This window comes from Bactrocera tryoni, chromosome 4 (assembly GCF_016617805.1).
Source record: "Bactrocera tryoni isolate S06 chromosome 4, CSIRO_BtryS06_freeze2, whole genome shotgun sequence".
NCBI classification, from domain to species: domain Eukaryota; kingdom Metazoa; phylum Arthropoda; class Insecta; order Diptera; family Tephritidae; genus Bactrocera; species Bactrocera tryoni.
In genome coordinates this window covers 55625176-55651673 of record NC_052502.1, presented here as the reverse complement: position 1 = coordinate 55651673, position 26498 = coordinate 55625176, and the positions used below count along the sequence as shown (strand labels likewise).

Genomic DNA, 26498 nt, shown 5'->3' with positions numbered 1-26498 from the left:
TTATAACAGCATGTTCATATACATACTTATGTATGTGTGTATGTATGTATATGTGTATAACTTCATTTGTCACTGAGCGTTTCACTAACTACATGCATGGCTCTTATTACCTTTTTGCAGCCATCAACATTAATTTGTGCATAATTTCATACGCATTTCTGCGCTAATTACCACGACAAGCGAATCGCCATTCGGAATTCGGACGGACAGACAGCCAATAGTGAGCAGTAGCAGCAGCAGCAGCAAACGAGCAAAGGACAACGGTAGTCAGAGCCAATAACCACCCAACATAATAAAGGTAAATTATCTATGTTAAGTCTACATACACACTCACCTCGGCTTACGTTATTACCATGTGTATGTATGTGTGTGTGTGTGGGCAAATGTACAAGCATAATATGCAATTATATTGTCTGAATGCAACATTATAGACAGCCACTAAACTCCGTGCGCACTTCGCCTTCAACTTCAACTTCACCTTCAGCGACGCAGCGCAGCGCAAGTGTGTGCATGTGTGAGTGTCTGTCTCTGAATGCATATATATTCATTAAAGTCGCTTCATAAACGCATTTATTTGCCGGTGCAAAAGCATTGTTCTCATTGTTACCTGTTAATATGAATTGTGATAGCGGTTTAATTGTATGTGCCTCTGTGTACCTGTGTGTGTGTTGGTGCGACTGCCTGTGTTCATTGGCGCCGAAAGCTCGCGCAGCTGTCAGTGCGATTTTCATATCTTTTGTTTACATACCATAAAATGATAATCACCAACGGCGGCAACAACAACAACAATACTAATAAGAACAACAACAACAACACTAATACGCACAAGAAAATCAGCGATTATGGTAGCATTTGCGCAAAGGACGAGCGATTCCATCGACCAGCCGATCAAGCATTTACCCATCCACCCTCGTCAACGTCACCAACGCCATGGCCATCGCCATCGTCGCTAAAACTTCATCGCCAGCACAACAACAACGGCAGCTCCGTGGAACCGCTGTCCATTTCAGTAGGCGAATTACTGTTTTGAAGGTGGCAGCGTCTATGTATGTGACCATGCAGAGTTGCATAGTCGCACTCGCTCGCATTGTTAGTGTTATCTGATTGTTGTTGGCTCTGCTATTTTATGCATAAGCAAGTAAAAGTGGCAATTGCAAGTGAGCACGTTGTGCAAATTTTAATTTCTCATATTTACATAAACACAATCGGAAGCTTGTGGCATGTAGGTGTTGCACGGTGTGTATGACATATGTGTGTGTGTGTGGTGTTGGTGGTTCTTTTTTGCGCAAGTGAGTGCTTAAGAATTCATGCCATTTAAGGTAGCAATGCAAACAAATGACAGCGACAACAAAAACCACCACAACAACAGCAACATTTGTTCAGTGGAGTCATCGTCACTCATCTGTCGCTTCATGCGCGCAGCTTTGCATGCGAAAACTACGCGAAATGCTTAACATACACATGATATACACAAACACCTGTACATATGTACATATTGAGGTATGCATATGCCGCATATATGTATGTATGTATGTAAGTAATGACATTAGGGCGGTTCCACTCATATAAATGAGGTGTTACCCAGCTCTCAACAGTGTTATTATTATAATGCAATGAATCATTGCCTTCTTCTTCTTTTTTATTGGTGTAGACACCACTTACCCGGTTATACCAGCGCGCCAGTCGTTCTTCCTTTTCGCTGTTTGGTGACAATTGGAGATTCCAAGTGTTCTCCAACCGGTTTTTCCAACGAAGTCGAGGTCTTACTCCTCCTCTGCTTCCACCGGCGTGTACCGAATTGAAAACCTTCAAAGCTGGAGTTTTTTCATCCATACGCACGACATGACCTAGCCAGCGTAGTCGCTGTCGCTGGACTATGTCAATGGCGTCGTATATCTCGTACAGCTCATCGTTCCATCGAATGCGATATACGCCGTTGCCAATGCGCAAAGGACCATAAATCTTCCTCAGATTCTTTCTCTCGAAAACGTCGACTCATCAAATGTTGTCATCGTCCTTGTCTCTGGACCATATAGCAGGACGGGTATGACGAGGCACTTGTAGAATTTGGTCTTTGTTCGTCGGGAGAAGAATTTACCTCTCTATTACCTACTTAGTTCGAATAACCACCTGTTGGCAAGAGTTATTCTGCGTTGAATTTCGAGGCTGACATTGTTGTTGCTGTTAATGCTGGTTCCAAGAGAGAAAAAATTATATACGAAGCTAAAGTTATAACTGTCAGCAGTGACATGGGCGCCAAGTCGCGAGTGCTACGACTTCTCCTTTAGGCCAATGATATCAATATCAGATCTGCAGCTCGAATTATTTTCTCCAGAAGTAGATTAAAGAAGTCGCTCTATAGAGAGTCGCCTTGTCTGAAACCTCGTTTGATATCGAACGAGCTTTTGGTATTGCTTAACGTCAGTTTACACAGCCGTATTAATTTTGCGGTGGTATCAGCGGCATAAAAGCAGCTCCTTTGCATGCTGTCAAAACCATCCTCTTTTCATGGGTTTTTTATTATAGTGAATACCTGGTCAGTTGTTGATTTTTGTGGTCCGAAGCCACATTGATAAGTTCCAATCAGTTTGTTAACGGTGGGCTTTAATATTTGACACAGTACACTCGATAGATCCTTAAACCACATGATCCACTATCTGCCAGATATCGTGATCTCCAGATCTTAATATTTAATTCGCTCGTTGAGTTTTTAGTGAGTGTCGAACTTTCGACAAGCAACATGACGTTTTTTAAGACGGGTTTTTTTCAGTGAGGGAATACTTCTTTCGAAGTTCGTCTTTTTGACAGTTGCTACTTCATTTATACTCAGTTTGGTTCGCTATTTCATAATGAGCAGATTTATTCCGGAATAACGTTTGCAAACCGTTACTTATTATTTTAATGCACTTATAATGGTTCAGTGCACGCGCCGCATAGCGCTTAAGACTTCGCTTCGGTTGATATAATCGTCCAACAGAGTCGATAATTTGAGCAACCATGGATCGGTTTCGAATCAAGTTTACTCTACGCATTCTCAGAGATGCTGTACAGTGCGCTCCGCAAACGCTTTTGCTGCTGTGGAGCAGTGTATCGAAGAAGAGCCAAAGAAGTCCATGCATCACTTTATGGAAGACCTTTAAAGTGTTATTTGGTTTGTTGGCTTACAAAATCCAGCCCGTGCAAGAATTGAAGCTAAACTACCATCAAGCCTGTCGCTCCTTCGGTGGATGGGGCCAAAACGCCATGGCCACCGTTCCCGATTTTGACAAGAATTTTTTTTTCATCGCTTAAGCAACCTTTTTTGGTTGAATTCGTACTTTAATCAGCAAAATTTTGGCATTTGAAGTGATGAAAATCTGCAATCTATTGTTTGGGATGTAATCAAAAAGTTACGGCGTGTGTAGAGGGAATCATTGGTCCATACAACACAAGAAATGAAGTCGGCCATAATGTTACATACAATTTGGAACGCTGAGATTATGACTTTGGTGGCTCATTCTTCAATTCATGTTGATGTCGATGAACTTTGGTTTCCAAAAGAATGGCGCTACATGCCATACAACCAACGTAGGAAAATTTTGGTAAGCGCATTATCTCATGTCATGGGCCTGCGGCGTGTCCTCAATACCGTTGATCTATTTTTATGGGGTTATGCGAAAACGTTTGTCTATTCAGGTAAGCTTTAGACGATTGACACCTTGCAAAATATTCGGCGCGTTATTGATGACATATGGCCCCAATTGCTGCATAAAATGGTCGAAAGTGGGCTTCTCGGCAGAAATTCGCTCCACTCAACGACCGCGCCGCTGCGGTCATTTGCCCGAAACATTTCTAAAAAACACTTTTATATAAGCTCCTAAATATTTTCCACATTTCACAGCAAAATCAAAGATATTCCTTTGTTGATTCTCTAGCTGCCTCGTTAATTTCAATACAGTCGTGTTGTGATAACTGCCATAACGCCATTTCTCATAGAAATTAGCGGAAGTTGAACAGGTCTGGAACAAACAATTCTGCTACAGAAGCTATTAATGCCCATCAGACTGTCCGTAAAATGTCTATGAATACACTTCTTACTTTTTTATTGAACTTAATTATGGAAGACAGAAAAGATCCTAGTTGGAAACAGATGACTTTTTTCTGAAATTGTTCTGAACCCTATTTTAAGGAATGTTGATGGGTTGACAGTACTGAGACTGATAAAAATCTTCGTTCTTCTCTTTCCTTACGTAGATTCATCTTTTTTAGGAACGGCTCGGTGCGCATATTGCGTAGTAGTTTTGGGATAATATTTGCTGTTTGAAAAATTTTGGAAATTTTAGTCAACTCTTCTAACTCTATATTCGCGAAGTAATCTCTCAGTATACATATAAGATATCGAACTGAAGTTTTCCAAACGCTTCTTTTTCCTCAAGAAGCTGCTTATTTTATCGAAACCGCTGATGTCAGACCACTATAACATATAGCTGCCATACAAACTGAACGATCGGAAACAAGTGCTTATATGGAGAGCTTTTTGCCGAGATATCTTCGTAAAATTTGGCTTGATTTGTTTCCTAAAGCAATGGTACAATCTATGAAGAAATTTTTTTCAGATCGGATTACTAAAACACGCAACTAAAGGATCGAAAGTTTACACACCCATTGCTGAACATCCGAATACATCGGATCTTCTTGAAACTTTTCCGCAATGTCGCTTGGGAAGGTCGAGCGGCTTCAGTTCCTGCACAAGCTGTATTTTGTACGCTTGCAATTAAAGATCTCGACGTGCAATGCGCCAAGTCGTTCCACTTGTATACATCAGTCCGAGTTGCTGCGAACTGTGCCGAATCGACTCTCCACGGTCTTCGTGTAGGCACTCAGCTACGGCTGCTATTTATATTGGGTGATTGTGTTACGAATAGTACGATCAGTAGGCCGATTATGCTGACCATAAGTTGAGCGCAGCGGGCGAAACACATTCTTTACAGAACGTAAATTTTCGTAACAAAGTTGAACGATCTGTAAACGTTTCTCAGCCGAAAGTATTTTCATGATGAACTACCAAACAATACTGAACAAAAATAGCATGACAGTCTTACACGACTCACACGTGATCTGTCAAAAAAAAGGCTATTGAAAAAAGGACCTTTATTTGGATCACCCGTTACAATGCTTGGCGAATGAAACACATTTTTTGTAAAATTCGTTTCATTATTTTTTAATGCTGCCATGTCTCCGTATTATTACGCTAGTATATGTAATATATAACAGTTGCTTGTTCGATTCGCCATTTGCAACATTTTGGCGATCGGAAGCCAGTTAAACCGAATAACAAAAGCAAATTTTTTGTTTTGAATATTTCTATATCCGGAATGACAAAATAATTAAACGAAAATGAAAAAATATGCAAATGTGTCCATCACATTATCAACTGACATACAAACCCAGATAATTAGAAAGTTTGCTCTATGCAGCGTGGCAGCATGGCCACCGCAGCTTGCAATTTGTTACAGATTTGATTTCATTAAACGCAATAGACAGACACACAAACAGGTGGAACGCTCGTGGAAAAAAGGTCAAGCCGCAAATTTTCGGTATAACCACTAATTAAGTAAGATTTAGTCGCAGCAGCGGAGTATGTGTGGCATGTGCGCTTTGCCAAGGGTTAAAGTGCATTTGCGCTCCGATGCGAACATTTTGACGTTCAATTAATTTCGTTTCATGCCATTTTAATTGTATTGCCGCCATTTGTTTTCGTTGCCTCGCTTTATGCTCGCTTATGACTGCAGCGTTATTATTACTACGCTCGCGCTTTTTATTGTTGTTGTTGTGGTGTGTGTGGTTGTTGCCCACTCACCTCGCTTTTGTTTTATATGTCAGTGGAGATAATTGTTATTAAGCGCATTTGCACCATTAACTCACACATATTTGCAACAATAACATTGGCTGTTCATAAATAAGTGTGGCAACGCTGTGTGGCGGGGCTGCCTTTCACCCTTTCTTTGTTGCGGGCAAAGTGCATATGTTTGTTTGTGTGTGTATGTGTGGTTTCATGTCGGTTTAGGTGTGTGTATATATATAAGTATGTGCGTGTGTGGCACTTAGCCTGCCTTTAACAGCAGCAATCGACCCAGCCCACTTTTCGCACGCTGCAAATGAAATAATTAATTATTGGATGAAAAATGCTGGCATTTTATTTATTTTGTTTTTGTTTTTGCATTTTTATATATTTCCTTTTTTGCTTAAATAAGTTACATGTATGTATGTAATGTATGAAAGTTTCGAAAATGCGGTGAATGTGGTGGCAATGCGGTTAGTGGTGTAGTTGGTCAATGGGCTGTCAGCGGTGGGTCGGTGCTTGTAACACAACGCGTGTCGCTTCTATTGATTGCACTTGTCTCTGCTTACATACATACATACATACATGTAAAGGGTGATCCATTTCAAGATTCCCTTTTTTCTTATAAAAGAAACACAGAAATTTCAAATTTAATGTGGAATGTTTATTATCATTCAAAAGCACATTCTTCGGCAATAATTTGCGAAGATTATCTCTTTCAAGTGTTGGCCGCGGCTACGTCTCGATGGTTCATCCGTTGAGTCCAATGAGCATTTCGATGACTCGTTCGACTATTCCGATTGGTAACTGGTGAATGACACGCGCGATGTTTTGCTCCAAGGGCTGAACCGAAGCGAGAGACTTTAGACTTTACATATTCCCCATAGGAAAAACTCACACTCACTCACTGATATCACACGATCTGGGTGGACAATCGACCGTCTCAAAACGTGAAATTATCTGCTCAACGGCGGGTTCTCTCAATAAATCCATTGATTGGTGCGGTGAGTGGAAAGTGGTCCTATCTTGTTGAAACCAAATGTCGCGGAGATCGCGAGCTTCAAACCCAGGCATCAAATATTCGGTTATCGTGATGCGATAACGGTCGCCATTGCCGGTTACATTCTCACCGCTATCATTTTTCAAGAAATATGGACAATGATTCCACTGCCCCACAAACCACACCAAACTGTTGTTTTTTTTTAAGAGATGACAGCTCTTGAATTTCTGTTGCAATTTTGCTTGTTTACTACATACCCAATGAGCCAGAAATGGGCCTCGAAAACGTCTGATCTTCCTGGAACTTTTCAAGCGCCCACAGAGAGAAACGATATATCTGAATGATGACGATGATGAAGAAGGGACTTCAGTTCTTGCATAAGATGGATTTTGTACGCTTTCAATTGAAGATGTCGACATAAAATGAGCCAAGTCGTTCCATGTGTCAGTCCGAGCTGCTGGTTCCGAACGGCGTGGAATCGACTCTCCACGGTCCACGGTCCTTGTGTACACTCTTAGCTACGGCTGCTATTTTTTCTTCACTGTGTGCTGGACTTGGTCTATTCGGTAAAATATCCAATAATGAATGCTAGGTCTCAATATTGGTCATGGTGTTGCGAAGAGTACGTTCAGTAGATCGCTCATGTTGACTATAAGTTGAGTGAAGCGCGCGAAACACATTCTTTACAGAACGTGAATTTTTGGTAATAAAGTTGAACGATTTGTAAACGCGAAACAATACTGAACAAAACTTACATGGCATCTTGAGATGACTCACGCGTGATCTGTCAAAAAATGTCTATAGAAAAGAGTACCTCACTTGGATCACCCGTTATGTGTGTTGACATACTATACATGCAACTCTGTGAAATATTTATGTTCATTTGCTTCCGAACGTATGTTGCTTCTCATATACCCCATATACTCGTAATACGCATACATTCATACATTCATACATATATCTACATGGCTATGTACATACATACGTACACCTCTCTGTATGATTGCTTGTATGTGTCACTTAATTAGTTTATAAGCATTTTATGTTTGCTGCGGCTTAAATTGTTTTTTGTTTTAAATTTCACATTATTGTTGGCAACACTGTTCTCTCCCTTCATGGCCTGCTGCCGGCTTCATTGGCCTCGGTCTGCGGTCTAACCCAGCCGCCGCTTTGATGATAATTGAATTCGCTATAAACGGCAAACTCGTTATATTATATATTTTATTTCGTAAAATTAATGAACCAATTACATAAACTAAATATTGTAATATGCTTTCGGTGGCACGGTCGTGCATTTGTCACTGGACTGACTTTAAGCCAAGATAAATTAGCGCAAATTATGGCAGCTGCTCTGCACAATATAAAATTAAATTAGGTTTTTTTGTGTCCATGTAGTTGGTGTTACTATGTCATTTGCAAGTGTCTGTTGTCACCAACTCATCATCATTAATAAAAATGTCGAAAGTCGAAATATAAAAGATGTTCGGAACCCCATGTGCTTATAACTGCTCTGAGAGGTGTGGTATTTAGTGAGATCAGTACATGCGCTGTTGCAAAAGCCTTCTGGCCCAAGATCGACCGCAAGAGATCTAGTGGTCTCTTTGCCCTCAGTAAGGCTAGCCTGGCCCTAGTTGTGCGGTTTTTAACATGCCGTTGCCCTGTTGGCGTCCGTGCTGAAAGGTTGGGAAACTTACCAGACGCCATCTTCAAAAGCTGAATGGAGGTAGATGAGGTGGATACAACACAACACTTCCTTTTTGACTGTCACGCGTTTGGGAGGTGAAGACTTAAACACTTCGAAGCCCATACCTTCACTCATTCCATCGAAACTTTATAAGTTCGAACACAGAGTATTTTCTTTTCTATGGCTTCTCAAAGAACTACATATAGGAGTCCACATGCGATATTTTATCAGTCAACTAAGCTAACCTAGTGAGACCTGTGATCAAGAGAAACATAAAATAAGAAAGGCTGAAGATCAAATTGAGATGATGAGACATCCTCTGGCTACTTGAGTTCGTCCGGCTTGCAAGCGAACGCAAATTAAGCTGCCGCAGATTTGTCAGAGCTCCACATGCCAATTCACTTTTTTCTTCCATCATCTCGAGCTCGCCTGACTTGCCAACTTATGTTGCACACTTTTCAGAGCTCCACATTTCGGAATGACAGTCATTGGAAGGATGTCGTAAAAACTGTTTGGCAAAGATTTTAATGCCTTATCGGAATGTGCAAGTTCTAATAGAATGTACGCTGAATGCAGATGATCAAATTCGTACGGCATGGCCTTGGGAGCCGAGCAAGAACTGTAGTTCTTGCTGTATGCTGTAGTAAACTATGTAGAGCACCAAAGTCTTTAAGCACCTGGTAGGCTGAAGGGATCGTACAATTTTTCACAATCGACATCAGCTCTGAAGAAGCAAGAATCAGTAGCAGGAAAGTTACCTTGATCCCAACCGATGGATGTAACATCAAAGAGTACATTTTAGTAGGTCTTAAGCTACACCACAATCGGGTGAGAGGCAGTGTCTTTTCAGTTTAAGACTGTAGTTGAAGTGCTAACAGGTTACTGTCTAATTGATAGATATGCCAGCAGATCGGGAATATCATACAACGGTAATTTTAGCAGCTATCAGGAGGTAGAATAAGAAGAGATTTTAGAAAATCTTCCATGCAAATGGAAAGCTTTGTATAGGAAAAGCCACAGCCTTCGGTAGAATAACGCAACCTAGTTTACAGTTGTATCCACTGATTTCTTTCTCTTCGCCTCTCCCCCTCAAACCAAGCTTAGCACTTAAAGGGATTAAAATGTTTTCGCTATTCTTGAAACGAGTTTCTTGCTTGCTTTGCCATTGTTTCTCTAAAACTCTTTTGAATATAATTTTAACCCGCATGTGTTTGTAAGAAATCTCTGCTTACTTTTATATACTTTCGGTTTGAACGAAAGCAAGCTCATCATTAACTTGACTCATGTGAGCAAAATCTTGCAAGCACAGCATATTGTTTCAGTTGTAATCGTTCCTTTTCATGCCGCAAGCCGCAACCCGTAAGCCGTTGATGTTCTTGGCCAACTTGTGTCTTGTGTTTTCATGCAGGCCTTCGTATATGTGTCTAATATATGAATATGTACAAGAACAACCACAAAATTGCGTTTAATTTGCGGTAAACTGAATTATTATATTGCACAAACTAAACCATCCGTAACCGAAACTTGGCGTCTGTGGAGAATTCCTTTTGTTCAACGGAGAAGCGGAAGAAGAGCAATGATAACAATGAAGTTGCCGCAGAATGTTGCAGTTTCGGCGATTTTTTTTTGTCAAAAATAATACTATACAGAAGTATATCCATATGTATTTGACTTAGATTTATTTTAGAAATAACAGATTTTTATTTTGGATTTTCTAAGGTATAACATTTTATTTAGTTGTTTCAATATTTTAAATAACATGATGAAAATAATATGCTTATAAATAATCTATATTTTATATCTGGCATTCCTAATGGAATTCAAATGCGAAGTCCCATTTCCGAAATGGTAAGATTTCATTGCAATCTCTCGACTTACGACGAATCGTAACAAATTTTGGCAGTTCCATCGGCTTATGACTGAAATCCAGAGCCTATAACGGGAGTCTCTTAGTAGTGTGGTTTTCAATGAGGCAATACTTGTTTTGGAGTTTGGTCTTTTTGACTGCTGCTCTTTGTTTCATACTCGATTACGATTTTCCAAGATTTGGCACATGGTGAATATCTGGTCCGTTGTTGATTTTCCAGGCCCAAAGCCACACTGATTAGGTCCTATCAGTGTGTTGATGGTGTTCTTTAATCTTTCACACAGTACACTCGATACTACCTTATATGCGCTATTGAGGAAGCTTATCCCATGATGCACTTTTGGAGCGCAATAAAACACTGTCCGACCATTTTTCAGGGTTAAATGAAGTCGCTTGTATACACAGATAAGGCACTGACGTTTAACGCTTTGAAAGGAAATATTCGGCACATGATCTCTGTCTTAATGATCCCAATTGCTGGAAAAGGTGTCAAAAATTGTGCATCTCGGCTGAAATTTATTCGAACCAGACGTCGCGGTCTTTTAGCCGAATTTTTTTTAGATCACAACTGCGGAGGCTAAATCTGTTTCAGTCATATCCATCGCTTGAAAAGTAAACGAAAAGTACGACTGAGAAGAAGCTACTACCGTTCTGATGAGGAGTTTCATTCAGTCCATCGCGACACATTATAGCCGAAAATGTCCGAGATTCCATATTGCCATCCCTCCTATACCGTAAAAGAAAACGACCGTCATTGAAAATTTATTAAAGTTAATCTAGAGTAAGGGACTCAAGATTCGGTTTAGCTCACTTTGGTAAAATTGTTGGTAATGGGATCTTCAAAATTGTTCACAGTTAAATGTAAACAATATTTTGCCTTCATCCACAAAAAAAGAACTGAACATGACGTAGAAGAAATGGTACTAGTGGGTTGTTTGGTCGAATTCCTTGTATTCAGTTATTTCTATTTGAAGGCAGATATCCGTTGGTCCTACGTCAGATGATCGAACATTTTCTTCGTCCGACTCAGTCAGAAACTTCCTTTCGTGCATCGTGCCATAAACAAGTCTTTCCAAAGTCTTTTGAAGTCAATGATCGCACATCTGATCCGACATCTGGAAACCTTTTCAAATATACGGAGCTCTAACAAGTATGTTTCGCAAGGGAAATATGAAGGATATATAGACATAGAGGGAAAGTGGAGATAAAGAAAGCAGCGGAGGCCGTCCCCACGACAGTCGGGTTTACGTAACCGGAACGGATCCAAATTTTTTATGCCAAGGACTGTCAACTTCGCAGAATTCTGCCACTACAACAACAACAACAACAACAAAGGAAGGGAGGAGATAGAGAAAGTGAGATATGTATATGGAATTGAGAAAATTTAACTGATTTTAGCTCCAACCTACATACATCCTGAATTTGACCATATCGGTTGTCGAATTAACGTTGATGCGTAGGCAAAAGATTTGGCTTTGTGGTTCAGTCTCCCCAAAATCTTCTTCTTATTTGGCACTACAACCGTAGGTTGGTCTGGGTCGTAAACATATTACTTTTATATTGCTTGTCGATACCAAAGTAGCATCTGTTCTGCGCCCGATCTTCAGGCTAAAATTATTAGTGAAATTTATCTTTGTTGTGTCTTTTCCTCATTCGCCATAAGACCAACCTCTTTCGGTTATTTTGCTTGCCTGGAAATGGCTGCGCTGCCGGCTCTGTTGTCAACTAGAACATGCGCCTTTCCTTGATTCTCGCCGTCGGCTTTGCATAGCTCAGTCGGTAGTCCAGCGAACTCTGGGATTTTGTTGTTTTTAAACCGCCTTAGAGCTGTCTTCACCTTGCGTTGGTCGGGTGGTGGGAAGACAAGTTTGTCACGGTGGATTTTCGGGTTTTTTTTTCAACCGTCGCTTTCACCATTTAACAGTTTTTCGAGTGTAATCTGGGTGGCTCTTGTCAGGTTTTCATTCCTGTTTTTACAGTAGCCAGGCTTGAAACATTTGCTTAATTGTGTCTTCGAAATCACTTTTAATACTTAAAATAAAAAGATATCACAAAGCTTTCTTAGAATTTTCTTGCATCGTTTTCTCAGGAACTTTCGAATTTCGCACATATTTACATAAATCTAAGATTCTTTCGCATGCCTGTCACATACCCAAATACATTTGGCGGTCGGCACACGCAAATATGCGTATAATTTATGCATACAAAGTGGCAATTAAAATAATTTTTATTGAATTCTCTACCAAGAAATGACACCGTTTAAGCTAATGACGCTCCTAAAGAGCTTTAAGCCCCAAGAAAAAAAAAAGTGTAGAAAAGTATTAAGAAACAATTGGATTCAAGACGGAAAGAAATCTTAAAGGAAGAAAACAAAGGCTGCACAATAAATTTCGCGCAATTGCCAACTGTTAAACCATAACTCGCCGACAGGCAGGCATACAGGCAGACAGACACAGTTACTCAAGCGGCGCACGAACGGAACGGTGAGCGAAGCCGGAATCCGCCAACAGACAAGCGACAGCCAAGCAGTCAGCCAGCGAGCACTCAGTGAAGCTGAGCTGCCAAGACAGACACCGCCGGCACGGACCGGACCCGGAGGCGCGCCGTACAAAGTAAGAAAGGCAACTGCTACAACAACAGCAACGATAACAGTAAAAATCGGCACAAACGCTACAATTTAAATCAATTTGCTAAAATCCGCGAAAGAGGCAATAAAAAGTGAACTGCGAAGAGGTAATTTGCTTTTGTGCTGCGGCTTCTGATGAGCGCTGCCATTGTGATTCGTGTTGTTGTTGCCGCCGCTGATGTTTATGAGGCTTTGCGGTGTACGCGGTGCCATTGCGCAGACGCAGCTTCAGCAACGCGCACACAACCAAACAAAGCGACAGCCTGAAGTCGGAAAAATATGACGCACATTACAATCCAAATGAAAGATTCGGTTGAATCATTCATTCGGCTACCACATTAATGACATTAATGGAGTGAATGCTGTTGGTGACGGCATTTAAAAAATCACAAATACTCGGTTATATGGTCAGAGGGAGGCTTGCTTTGCTGGCTTTTATTATGCCAATTGGCGTTCAACGTACACACACACACATGTGTCTCATTATTGTATTTGTTTGTTTGTGGGTGTGTTTGTGCATCGGAAGAAATATGAATGTGAAAAAAAGTAATGATATTGAAGGCGAGCACCGTTCATTCACACGTCAATAAATCTTAATAGAAATGACGTTGATGACATTTATGGATTTCTGTATGGTCAAAGGTTGGGCAGTCACACACGCAAACAAATAGCGCACACACTTGCCCGGAGCGAAAATAATACATTTACTTGTTTATTTGACATGTACTTGCCAATAAAGTAAAAGTGGAAAGCGAAAATAAAAAATAAAATAAAAAATCGGAATGCGAGGCTTGTTGGATGTGTTGATGAATTCGTGAATGACTTGGATTTATATTAGTGACTAATGTTGAAAGCTTTACAAAAGCAGGTTCGGAAAACTAGTCTTGTTTGAAAAAAAAAAAATAATTTCGAAATTCTGCATGATTAGATCTTATAATATTTAACATTGATTGGCATTTCCGGGACGAATTCGGAAGTTTAGCGAAAGCAGTCTAACTAATAATTTTTCCATATGTCATTTATCATTAATTGACTCTTGATGACATTCCGCTTTTCTGGCTTGTATTGATTATTTTTATTTCGAAGTAAATTCTCTCATTTAACACAAGGAGAAATGTTAACTTCGGCTCCACCGAAGCTATATTTTCTTCATATTTCTATCTATGGCATAAAAGGGTATTTACAGATCTTAATTCTGATTTTGATCAATCAGTTTGTATGGCAGCTATATGATATAGTGTTCTAATCTGGACTATTTCTTCGGAAATTTCACTGTTTCCTTGGATAATAAACCATACCAATTTTTGTGAAGATATCTCTTCAAATAAAAAAGTTTTCCATATAATGACTTTAGCTGGTTCGGTCAGTTTGTACGAGGGCTGCTATATATATTCTATATATATTCTGACATTTTTTAGCATAACAGAACGTTTTGTCATTTAATCGTGAATTGTTCTATTTACAGGGAATTAAAAAATTCATCTCGGCCAAAAAATGGAATTAACTCGTGAACATTTTCGTGCGATCATTTGTCACAACTTTCGACGTGGATTATCACGACAAGAGTGCATCGATGAACTAAAATCTTTGTATGGCTATGAAGCACCATCCTATAGCACTGTGAAAAACTGGTACAACGAATTCAATCGTGGCCGACGCTCGCTCAAAGACGAATTCCGTGAAGGTCGTCCAAAACAGCCGTTGTGCCAGAAGACATCGATGCCGTACGTGAACTGATAATGCAAGACCGTCATGTAACATACCTTCAGATAGAGGCACGCCTATGCATTTCTCCTACCAGCATACATTCGATATTGCATGGACACCTGGCCGTAAAAAAGGTTTGTTCTCGTTGGATCCCGCACAATTTGACAATCGCTCAAAAAAAGGCTCGTGTGGATTGGTGTAAAGAAATGCTGAAAAAATACGATCGCGGTGCTTCAAAAGACGTTTATAAGATCGTTACAGGTGACGAATCATGGATCCATGCGTATGAGCCCGAAACAAAACAGCAATCGAAAAAATAAATAAATAAATAAAAAAAAAAAACAAAAAAAACATGTTCATTGATAAATATGCCTATTTACATTATTAGCCAGAAATATAATATACATAGCAACCTACGTATAGCAGCTATATGCTATAGTTGTCTGAATATTATCTACTATATATAGAATCTGAATAGGTTATAGCGTTGCTTTGGATAATAAACTTGGTATCTTCCTGGTCCAAAGAAAAAGTTTTCCATACAATCACTTTATACCGACCGTTCGGCTTATAATGCAACTATATGCTATATGCGATTTCTTGGTGACAAAAGATCGTGTGCAAGTGGGTATCTCAAGAAGTGAGCGACTAGACCGACGTTTTCTTTCAAATGTTACAAACATAGTGGCGAACTTACAAGTACTTACTTGTAGTATTCTCTTTTCAGGTAGTCGATGGAGTATACATCCTTTAGGATGATAGTAGTCATCCCTTGGAATGGGAATAGTCATCATTTAGGCTGCCAGTGGTTGACGTGAAATTTAAATTATTTTATAGTATCACCAAATACTTGAAGCGCTGCCTTGTCAATTGCAGCACAATTGCACAAGAGATGTATCATTGTTTCCTTTGATATCGACTTTTTCCGCACTTTCCTCGATCTGTCAGCTCCGTCTTACACCAGACTGAGGAGAGTGTTCAAACCATATTTCTAAATTTCTGCCATCGAGCGCCAGTAGAAGTTTCGTGTTTTCCAGATCTACCGCTTAACACATTACTTTTGCAGTTTAGACCTCCGCTCTTCCATACCATGCCCCTGCCTAGATCTTCGTGAGGACAATGCATTGTTTCACCAATGTCGGTTACGCAATTTTGTTCACTATCTAATTGCACTTGATGCCCAGTAGAAGTGAAGTTGCTTGTTCCATCGACAGTCTACACCGCCACTCTGGTACGCAAGACACTTTGGACGTTATACGAGTTTATTGCCTGACTTTCTGCTTGGTCTTCGTAGACGTTAACCGTGGAGTTGATGCATTAGAAACTACCCCATTGGAAAAAAATTCTGCTTGAACCATTCCCATAACAGTCGGATCTACGTAACCGGAACGGACCTGCATTTTTATCCGCCCAAGAACTGTAAACTCATTCAGTTTACTCTGAATCTTTTTCTTCATTTGAAAGTGAGATCATGAAATCGGTGCCTACCAAAGTTCCAATACACACCGAACTATGCCCACAGGTTCTATTAGTCAATTATCGTGCGGTCAGTTGTAGTCCCACCAAAATTTTTAGCAAAGTGATATACAGGTTAAGGTTTTAGTCCTTATTCAAGAGACGCCTTTTGAGTGGTTCTTAAATATTTCGGAGGTTCTAAAAGCTCTAGGTATGCAAAACCCGTTGAACTTTTTTCGATTAGCTTCCGGTATATAGATTTTCGTAAGCCTGTCCACCACATTACAGCAACGTACAGCAGAGCTCATCTTACTATTGCTGATGTTGTTGCTGTAGCGGCAGAATTCTGTCGAGCTGACAGTCCTTGACCGGATAGAAAATCCGGGTTGGCTCCGCAAGGAAGACTTCAGAGACTTATTCCTGCGATAGTATTAAGTCGCAGATTTTTTCCGCTGTTGAACCCGAGCTCTTAATTTCTCGTTCTTTATACTGAGAGACTGTAAACCAGAACCCAAAGTATCTAATAAGATTTTGAATAGCTTTAGTGATGACCTTCTAGTGGAGTGATGAGCATAATTAAGTCTTAAGTCGAAATTAACCGGCCTCAGTCATAACATTTCACTTTTTCGCGTTTTGCGGCTGAAAGCGGCAAATTCCAAAAACCGCTGACTTATCAAACCTTTTTCGTAGTGAGAAAAGTAGAGCAATAAAAAGTTAATAAACCAGATCTGGTAATTGTAAATTATGTCAACCATTTACTTTATTAGCTGCGGCCCAGCAGAGGGTGTGGGCATTTGAGGGTGGCAGAAAGAGTGCCACCGCTCGAATGAGGCCGTCAGACGAATGCAAATGAATGCAGTAACATACAAAATGCCACTTTGTCTTAAGTGAAAGAAAATTAAATGCAAGAATTTCGCCTGATGGCCAGCCGAGTGATTGGAAACACGAAATATCTCAACTTTTTCTTACTTCGCCAAAAGCCAGGCCGTGCTAGGAGACGTCTGTAGGCACTTAAGCAGAGAATATTTTTCCAATTATTTTCTTAAAACAGTTGTGTATTTTATATATTTTACTCGGTTATGTGCTGTCCAGCATGCCACAGCTGGTGTCAGCTTGCCGTTGCATTGCGGCCAGCTCGAATTTCACATGTCGGCCACACAAAATTTCTGCTTTCTTAAACGTTTCCAAAGATAAACAAGTTGCCGTGAATGCTGTCCGAAATTTTGTCTGCTGTATAAATTGCTTTGAGCAGGATTATTTAAGCACAAGTGGTCAGCGCCAAGCGGCGGTGGCGGCCAAGCATGAGCAAGAAGAAGCAGCAGGTGCTGTGCTGTGCTGGCCATTGTCAGTGCGCCACAGTAAGCTCTGCCGATAAACCGGTTGTCGCACTGCCGCTGGCCCGTTGTCCGTTCGCTTGGTTGATCTCTGCATTTTTGAAATATTGCCAAAAAGACGTTTCAAGTACCAAAACGGAAAATTAATTAAGGTTTCTTCAAGCAAAATAGCATAAAAATCTCTCGAAAAATAATAATGATGTCGGCCGAGTGGGTAGTCTGGAAATCTTGAAGGATTAACTGCACTGCTGGAAGGAAAAGTCATCTCGCTCGTATGTGCACACATAGTCACAACACATATTCAAGCATGTGAGTGTGTGTGTGTATGTGCAGCTGACAAATGGTGGCAGGACAAGCCTAAATGCATAGCTTTATTTACATATATTCGAGCATTCATCATTTTTCGAAATTTGGTTCGCCTACTGCGACCGAGAAATTTTGGCTTTAGGCGCTTAAACTGCCAAGTTGAAGATATATTGCTGCTCCTCACTCAGCTTTGAATATTTCTCTTACGCAAATTCATGCAAAAATGTTAAATTAAAATACAATGTGCCTCTAATAGTTGGCAAGTGTCAGAATTTTGTTCAGGGTATTCTGGTTTTATAGTAATTATATTGATATTCTTTAGACCACTTTGAAATAAATTGGTGAATATTCTGTTACAAGGCTTAGAGCTCATCTGCAAAGGCAACGATTTCACATAACCCCATAAAAATAGTTCAACAGTGTTGAGGGCACGCCACAGGCGCACAACATACGGCCTCATGTCAGCAATAACGTGCCGAATATTTTCTTCCAAGATGCCTGTCGGGTATGGACGTATCTGTGTAAACAAGTGACTTGACATAACCCCAAAAAATAGTGAAGCGATGTTAAATCGCATCATCTTGGAGATTGGAGGCCACCCCTCAAGCCATCGACCCAAGTTTGTTTCAACCAAGAGTTTCCTTCAATAAATTGCTTGCTTCGCTGGCTGTATGGCATTGTCGTGTTGAAACCAAAGATTCGACATTCCCCTATTCAGAAACGAAATAGTCATAAATCATGGTTCTATAGTTACATTATCATTTACAGTAAGATTATGGCCGCTTTCATTTTTGAAGAAATATGGAACAATGATTTGTTCTGCCCATAGATCGCACTAAAAAGTGTCTTTTTGAGGATATAACGACGTCTCAGTAATGGTTTGTAGATTATCATCACTCCAACTGCGACATATTTGGCTATTAACGTACCTAATCAAACAAAATTGTACTTCATTACTTAACAAAATTTTCTTGTGATAATCGGAATCGGTACCACCTCGTTGTGGTCCCATTCAGAGAACGTGCAAAGCGCTGGATGGTCGTTCGGTATCAAGTTCTTTCATAAGTAAGCCCACAAACCAAGATTCTTCCACAAGTGTTTTCGTCAACTCGAACAACATGATCTTGCCAGCGTAGCCGCTGTCTCTTAATATTTGGTTCCAAGATGTACAAATTATCTACGACTTCGAAGTTATGAAGTCGTGTGCGCCGTCTGTTTATTTGATGAAAGGAGATATGTCGTCTTACCCTCGTTCACTACCAGACCCCTTTGCTTCGCTTCTTTGTCCAACCTGGATAAAGCAGAACTAACGGCGCGGTTGTTACGGCCAATGATATCGATGTCATCGGCCAGCAGTTTTATGTACACTCTTCTAGCAGAATGTACTTTTTCTATTCAGCTCTGCAGCTCGAATTATTTTCTCCAAAAGCCTCCAAGAACTTCGTTTGATATCGAACTGCTCGGAGAGGTCCATCACGAACCTGACGCAGCAGTATAAGTTTTTCAGATAATTGTATATCTGCATAAAGGCATTTCCTTTTCGTGTTATCAAAAGCAGCTTTGAAATCGACGAAGAGGTGGTGTGTGTCGATCCTCTTTTCATGGATCTTTTCCTAGATTTGGCGGATGGTGAATATCTGGTCAGTTATTGATTTGTCAGGTGTAAAGCCAATCGGTTTGTTGACCAGAACCTTATATGCGATGTTGATGAGGCTTTCCGCACGTTGGTTTGCGCAGATTATGGAATCCACCTTTTTGTGGATAGGACAGAACACACTTAAATTCCAATCGTTGAGCATGCTTTCGTCCGACCATATTCTACAAAGAAGCTGATGCATGCTCCTTATCAGTTCTTCGCCGCCGTATTTGAATAGCTCGGCCGGCAGTCCATCGGCCCTGCCGCTTTGTTGTTCTTCAGAATGGTAATTTCTATTTGAACTTCTTCATGGTCGGGCAATGGAACTCCATCGTCATTGATTGGGGAATTGAGTGCACCATCTTCTAGTGTCATGCTTTCACTAGTATTCAGCAGGCTGGAGAAGGTTTGCCTCGATAATTTCAGTAGGCTCTGAACATTAGTAATTAGATCACCTATGGGGTTTCGACACGAGTTAATAGATTTCTACAAACAAATATAGGCTTAAGCAAATATTGAGCAATATTTTTTCGTGAAGTTCGCCAGATGCTAACAACAGCACTTCGTAGAATTACGTGCTTTTAAAATTCCTCCTTTCTACGCAATACTGTAGCACAAACTCAGTGAGTTGCTAAACTTTAATTTTCGCAGCAAACTCATAAATTTATGCGAGTTAAACACTCGGAATCATAAATATTGTCTTATTACAATCGTGATTATCCACGCCACCTCTAAGTGCGCCGCATAAACAAACGATTACAAAAACATTGCCATTCATGCACCGAGGACTAGTGTCTTCTACCCTCACAGACACAAACAGCTCTCTATATATATCAGCCATTAAATCACAACCAACAGGCCATTTCCTTGCCGGAGACTGAAAGTTTTCTAAGTTTTCGCGCACTCAATAATGGCAGCCGCCGCCGAAGTCTTGCCTCTGCACTAAAAATTATCACACTCATTTAACAAACAACAAAAGATGGAGAAAATAAATGTGAAAAGAAAAAAAATGCGAAACAACAAAGCCAAAGTCAGAAATCTGTCTGGCAAACATCAAATTGCACGGTAATTTAGCGAACATGGCGAAAATTAGTATCTTCAATTGGGCTCATAAAGTGTGGCCTTAAAGAGCAGAGCGCGCTCGCGTTGTTTGCGGCACGTTGCACGTACTCGCCGACAAACTTATGACTTAAAGTATCTGTATTAACTTATTTATTAATGGGAACAGGCTGTTAATTCATGCCGTAGAGATTGCAAAGAAAATATAGTATAAACTTTGAGTGGCTTAAATCTTCTCCTGGTAGTAGCCTGCTGTTTTGCGTTGAAGTTTGAAGAGAATTAAAAAAGTTCGCGTACAATTTTTTTATTCAATTCTCGGTCGCCGTGATTTTTAAATGAGCTAAAGTCACGAAAAATGAAAAAAAATCTCGCGAGGACTTCACTTAATTCCAGTTTGAAAGAAGCATAAAGAGCATAAGAAACCGAGATTTCAATAGCTCCCAAACTAATTAGTACTGGTTCACACAGGACGACTTTTGTTGCCAAAGTTCGTAGTTTGTAGACGAGTAAACGACGTGGAAGTAGGGTGCGCACCGAGTTGCTCGTGCTCGGACAACAAGCTTTATGTTCGCTGCTATGTTGTTCGGTCTTCGTATTTGTATTTTTTTTTTTAAGTTTTTTCTATGGATGCAAAGGTATTCGGTTTCAAATGAAATTCGGAAATTTGAACTTTATCATTATTGCATAGTTTATTTTAGTAATACTGCCTACTTTAATGGACGTTACTAAAGTCTCCTAGATATCTACCTAAGACCAGACGAGACTAGATAAGACTGGACAGAAGCGTTGCCTACTTCCAGGTTCGTTACTAAAGTCCATCCCTCTGGCATTTGATTTCTGTAAGTTGTGATCTGTCAATGGGACAACAACCATCCTGCAGCCCTTTCTAGACCGAGTGAGTAAAAAACGTGAGTGTTTATCATCGGGGCTTTTGCAAGTACTAAGTGATCTTGCATGTCCATAAGGCATTTCGTCTCACCCTGATCGGTCTGCCAGCCCTCGTTCACTTTACTAGTTTCCGGCACAATTTTGTAACTAGAAATCCAAAATATATATGTAGTCTCTTCCCGGCAGCCACTACATTTTCTGCTTTTAAGAATATTCCCTGACGTTATACAATGTGAGATTAGTGCCGCTTGGATATCGACGTATAATCTTCTTTATATGGTTTCCTGCATTCTTAGCGATCTCAGCCGCTTTCCCGAGACTAAACTTCATTTTGCTTTCTTAGCTATCTCAACCGATTTCCTGACCGCAAAAATTTCCGCCTGAAAGATACTGCAGTATTGCAGACAGATTGAGGGGTCGCCTGAGATCCAGTTCCGCGCAACAGATTTCGGCACTCTAATAGGGTGGATTAGCAACTTTTCATCCGTCTGTTAGCTAAAGGGGTCGCCTGAGATCCAGCCCTGTAAAACAGATTCCGGCACCCTCCCCATTAGCCTTTTTTATCCGTCTGTAAAGATGTTGTATGTTCTGCTAGCGAGTCGCTTGCTCCTGCGCTATATTCCGCTTTCTTTAGTGTGACTTCAAATATTCACTTCCAAATTAAACTTAATGTATGTACGTGCCATATTTTATTCACCAACCCCCAGCTTGTCGAGCTAAGTCGAGCATGTAAAGCCGCCAATCCTGCAGTTGATGTTGCTGTAATATCGGTGGTAGGTTGAGTAACCTCACTAGCGCCGCCGTTGAAGTGGTCCTTAGCTCACCCGTTATGCGATGAAGAGTCAGCCAAGAAACTGGCGGGATATCGCAAAATAACGGTCTTTCAAATAAATATATAATAGTAATACAATATATCACCCTGTATTCCGTCGACAAATATTTATAAGTGTGAATAAGTGCAAGCCTACGTGTCTACTTACTAAACTCCAAAGCGGCTTAGCTTGCAGCTCAATGTAGCGCAGTATTCGGCCGCCGAGTGCAAGCTGCAGCAGACAAAAGCCTAAGCCGAATTCATAAGCAAGAAATCGCCGCCCACATTGCTAACAAGTTTTGCCGTTTCGACGTTTCGCAATTCTGCAGTTTGCAGCTTTGTTATAATTTCTTTAATTCGGCCGATCTTCGGCGGTTTTCGTTAGCCCAACACAAGACAAGCGGGAAATGTGGCGAAAAAAGCGAGTTAGTTTTGTAAAGGTTGCAGAAAGTTGCGCCACAACCCGCTGGGACCGGTGGTGGTAGTGACCAAAGGCGCGTGCATATGCAGGCGGAGCGAGCGTGTCATGTTTGGGAATTCAATCCAAGCGCTGATGTGCGGAGCCGAGCCGAGCAGAGCAGAGCATCGAACGAAACGTACCGGCAAAAAATGGCGGATATATAAAGGAAACAATTACGGTGAAGACAACTGAGAACCGTTATAAATAAATCCATGCTGTTTTCTTGCATTTCGTTGTTGTTGTTGTTATTTATACAATTTTTATTGCTTGCCAAGCTTTGAGGTTCTGCTTTTTATACACATTTTTTCATCATATTCGCTTGTTGTTGCTCTTGCTTTTGCAAACAGCTTTGCCACACAGCATTTTTTGTTTTGTTGTTGTTCTGGCTGTAACTGTTTTTCGGCTGCCTCATTGTACACAGTTGGATTTCGTTGATGAGTTGCTTTTTGTTGTTGTTGGCAATCACCACAATGTTAGCGCGATTGTTGCGGCTGTCATTGTTGTTGTTGCCGGCAATGCCGTTCGTGCGGCTGGTTGCGTGGCATAAATGGCGTTAAAGATGGCCATGATGATGATCTGCTTGCAACATCCTGTGGAAAAATAGAAAGCAATACAATGCTGCCGCTTAGCTTTGTTGTTGTTGCTGCTGCCATTGTCGGATTTGCCATTCTTGCCATTATTATTGTTACTGTTACCATTGCTGTTGTTATTATCGCTGTTGCCATTACAGTTGTTGTTGTTGTTGTTGCCTGTTGTTGCCTGTTGGTGTGGGTTGTGGGTAATCGCTGCCGCTGCGCATGAATTATGATGCACGACGCCACAACGGCGGGGGGCACACGCGGTTAATGTGCACATAAAAATCGTTTAGGAAAACTTCCAAGTCCCGCACACACACACTCATACTAGGATCCAAACGCTCACACTCACGCGAGTATTCACGCTACATGCACGCTAAGCATGCGTTACAACAACGCTAAGCGGCAACAAGTTAGTGCAATTGTGCTCGCCTGCCAGCCAGATAAAGCATTTGTGTTGTTATTGTTGTTTATTTGAAAAAAAATTGGTATTACCCGCAGTAGAAAATGCGGGAAAAATTGCTGTTATAAAGCACCCAGGCAATAACAAATACAAATACACAAAAAAAACAACGCTAAATAATGCAACGGAAAATCCGTCGAAAAAGTCGGTATTGAAAAGCGATTTGCCACAAATCGTTCGCTCGCAAAGTTGCTGCCATCAGAACGGCTGCTAGCAAGCAACCGCTGGCTGCTGTTGCTGATGATGCTGCGTCCGCGTTCTAAACTTCATCTTCGCCGCGCAAATTTGATTTCATTGACAAGCTGTTGCACTTTTCCATGAAAGAAAGATGGCGGAAAAAGTGTTAGCTCCAAGCTGAGTTCTTCAAATTTCGTTTTTTTTTTAATTCTAAATACTAAAATGAAACTTAAATTGCGCGTTGTTGATAGTAACTGTAAATTTTATTACTTATCAACAAGTTTAAAGTTGATAAATATTTAGAAAAGTCTGTCCATAGCTTTCGCACGCCATTAGCACCGCCTTAATAAGAGACACAAAGAAGAGTAAGAGACAAGTCGGGTATAGAGATGCATCGTGATGTTGGGTACCGGAGAAAATCTGAAAAATATCCACTTAGTTTCCTTAACCCTCTCAAGAAAGCAATGAAAATTTCCACTCCAGTTCTTCTTTCTTTATTGGCGTAGACACCACTTAAACTGTTATAACTGAGTTTACAATAGCGCGCGTTTCTTCCTTTTCTCTGTTTGGCGTCAAGTGTAGCCAGGTGGTTCTCTACCTGGTCTTCCCAACGTAAAGATCTTCCTCTTCCTTTGCTTCCCCGGCGGGTACTACGTCGAATACTCTCAAAGCTGGAATGTTTTGATCCATTCGAACGACATGACATAGCCTGCGTCGCCGCTGTCTCTTAATTCGTTGTACTATTTCCATGTTGTCGTATATCTCGTTCAATCAACTGCGGTATTCGCCGTTGCCAATGCGCAAAGGACCATAAATCTTCCGCAAAATCTTTCTCTCGAAAAATCCTAACGCCAACTCATCAGATTTTGTCATCGTCCATGTCTCTGCCTCTGCACTATATACTTAGTATGACGGGGATGATGAATAACTTGTAGAGTTTGGTCTTTGTTCGTCGAAAAAAGAATTTACTTCTCCATTGCCTGCTCAGTCCAAAGTAAGTTGGCAAGAGTTATTCTGCGTTGAATTTTGAGGCGGAAGTTGTTGTTGATGTTAATCTGGTTCCAAGATAGACAAAATTATCTACGATTTCGAAATCATATTCGTCAACAGTGAATTGGGATTACCAGATCCATTTTTTCGCTTCCTTATCCAGTCTGGAGAAGTCAGACTCTTGTAGAAAATTGTACCTTCTCGATTTAGCGCTGCACCTCAAATTATTTTCTCGAAATGGAGTTGCCTTGTCTGAAAGATCGTTCAATGTCAGTTTACTATAGTTCTAGAAAGTTGTGAAATATATTGGAGTATCAAAGTTGTTTTCCAATTCACGTAGAAGCCGCGGAGAGCTTTGTAATACCTGCCACAGACGTGTGATTTTTTCGTGCGTCTTTTGAAGGTTAAGTGTAACTCCAAAACATGACCTTCTGGTAACCTTGGTGTATCTCAATACCTAACTGATACTGTAGGAATAAAAGAGACGGCTTATTACAATCTGAATATTTTAACTTAACTTATCGTAAGGAAATTTAAAAATAATTAAAATGGGTATTCTAATCTAGAGGAATGAATTTCAGGCAATTTTTAAGTGTAATAGAAAAAGTAAGTATTTTTGGTAGTCATTTTTTTATTAGTTATATACTAACATTATAAGAACTCCAGAAAGAAATGAAAAAACATTCAAAATTCTAAAATTAGCAGCTTATGAAGTCACGTAATCATATCCGTGATTTCAAATCACCTGGCAATCTGATAGTAGGAAAACATTATTGTTATTGTTGTAACGGTTATGTAGTCCCCATTCAGAAAGGATGTCATCGAGGTCATCCGACGGTACGCCCAGGAAATGTGTTATTTCGACGGGATCGTACAATAGGGGGTGTCAGATGTGTAGGGTTAGCTGGGCATGCAAAGAGGTTTTTAGAGTAATGCGAGGACTCGATGCACGCTCCCCGTATTTTTGATATGTCAGGATCGATTCTGGGTAAGCAGGACTTCACCTGAAAGAGTATACAGAACGAATGTGGAAATCTCTGGTTCTTCGAAAAATTTTCATTTTTTTTCACGAAATGGCGACTGCCTGTAAAAGCAAAAAAATAAAGTTTTTTTACCACACTTTTGACTTTTCAGATTTTTTTTTTTTTAATTTTAAAAATTTAAATTTGAGTAAATGCATAAAAATAGGAAAATCGGTTTAGTAGAACTTCGGAAATAAAGAAGATAAAGAACCTAAGTGCGGGTATCCTTTCAAAAAAAGACAGTTTAAAGAAGAATAAGAGGAATATTTATTATCATTCAAAAGAACATTCGTTAGCATTTATTTTTCGAAGATTACATATCTCTTTTGGTGCTTGCCGCGACTTCGTCTCAAATGGTCATCCGTTGAGTCCAATTTTCGATGACTCGTGCAAGTATTTCGGCTGGCAACTGGCGAATGACTCGCGTGATGTTTTGCTCCAAGACCTGAATCGAAGCTGGATTGTCTGCACATACTTTAGAATTTACATATCCCAACAGGCAACAATCTAGCGGTGTTATATCACACGATTTTGGTAGTCAATCGACCGGCCCAAAACGTGAAATTATTTGCTCACCAAAGTGTTCTCTCAATAAATCCATTGATTCGTATGATGTG

The 26498-nt window shown here is 40.4% G+C and overlaps 1 protein-coding gene across 4 annotated transcripts in view; it reads left to right on the top strand.

The window, feature by feature from the left end:
- Positions 1-26498, top strand: part of LOC120773994 (homeobox protein prospero-like) — a 265699-nt gene that overhangs the window by 99971 nt on the left and 139230 nt on the right. For all 4 annotated transcript variants that reach the window (XM_040103263.1, XM_040103262.1, XM_040103260.1 and 1 more), the window contains one exon: positions 121-298. The gene's annotated coding sequence lies outside the window, so the exon portion shown is untranslated. The remainder of the gene's footprint in view (positions 1-120; positions 299-26498) is intronic.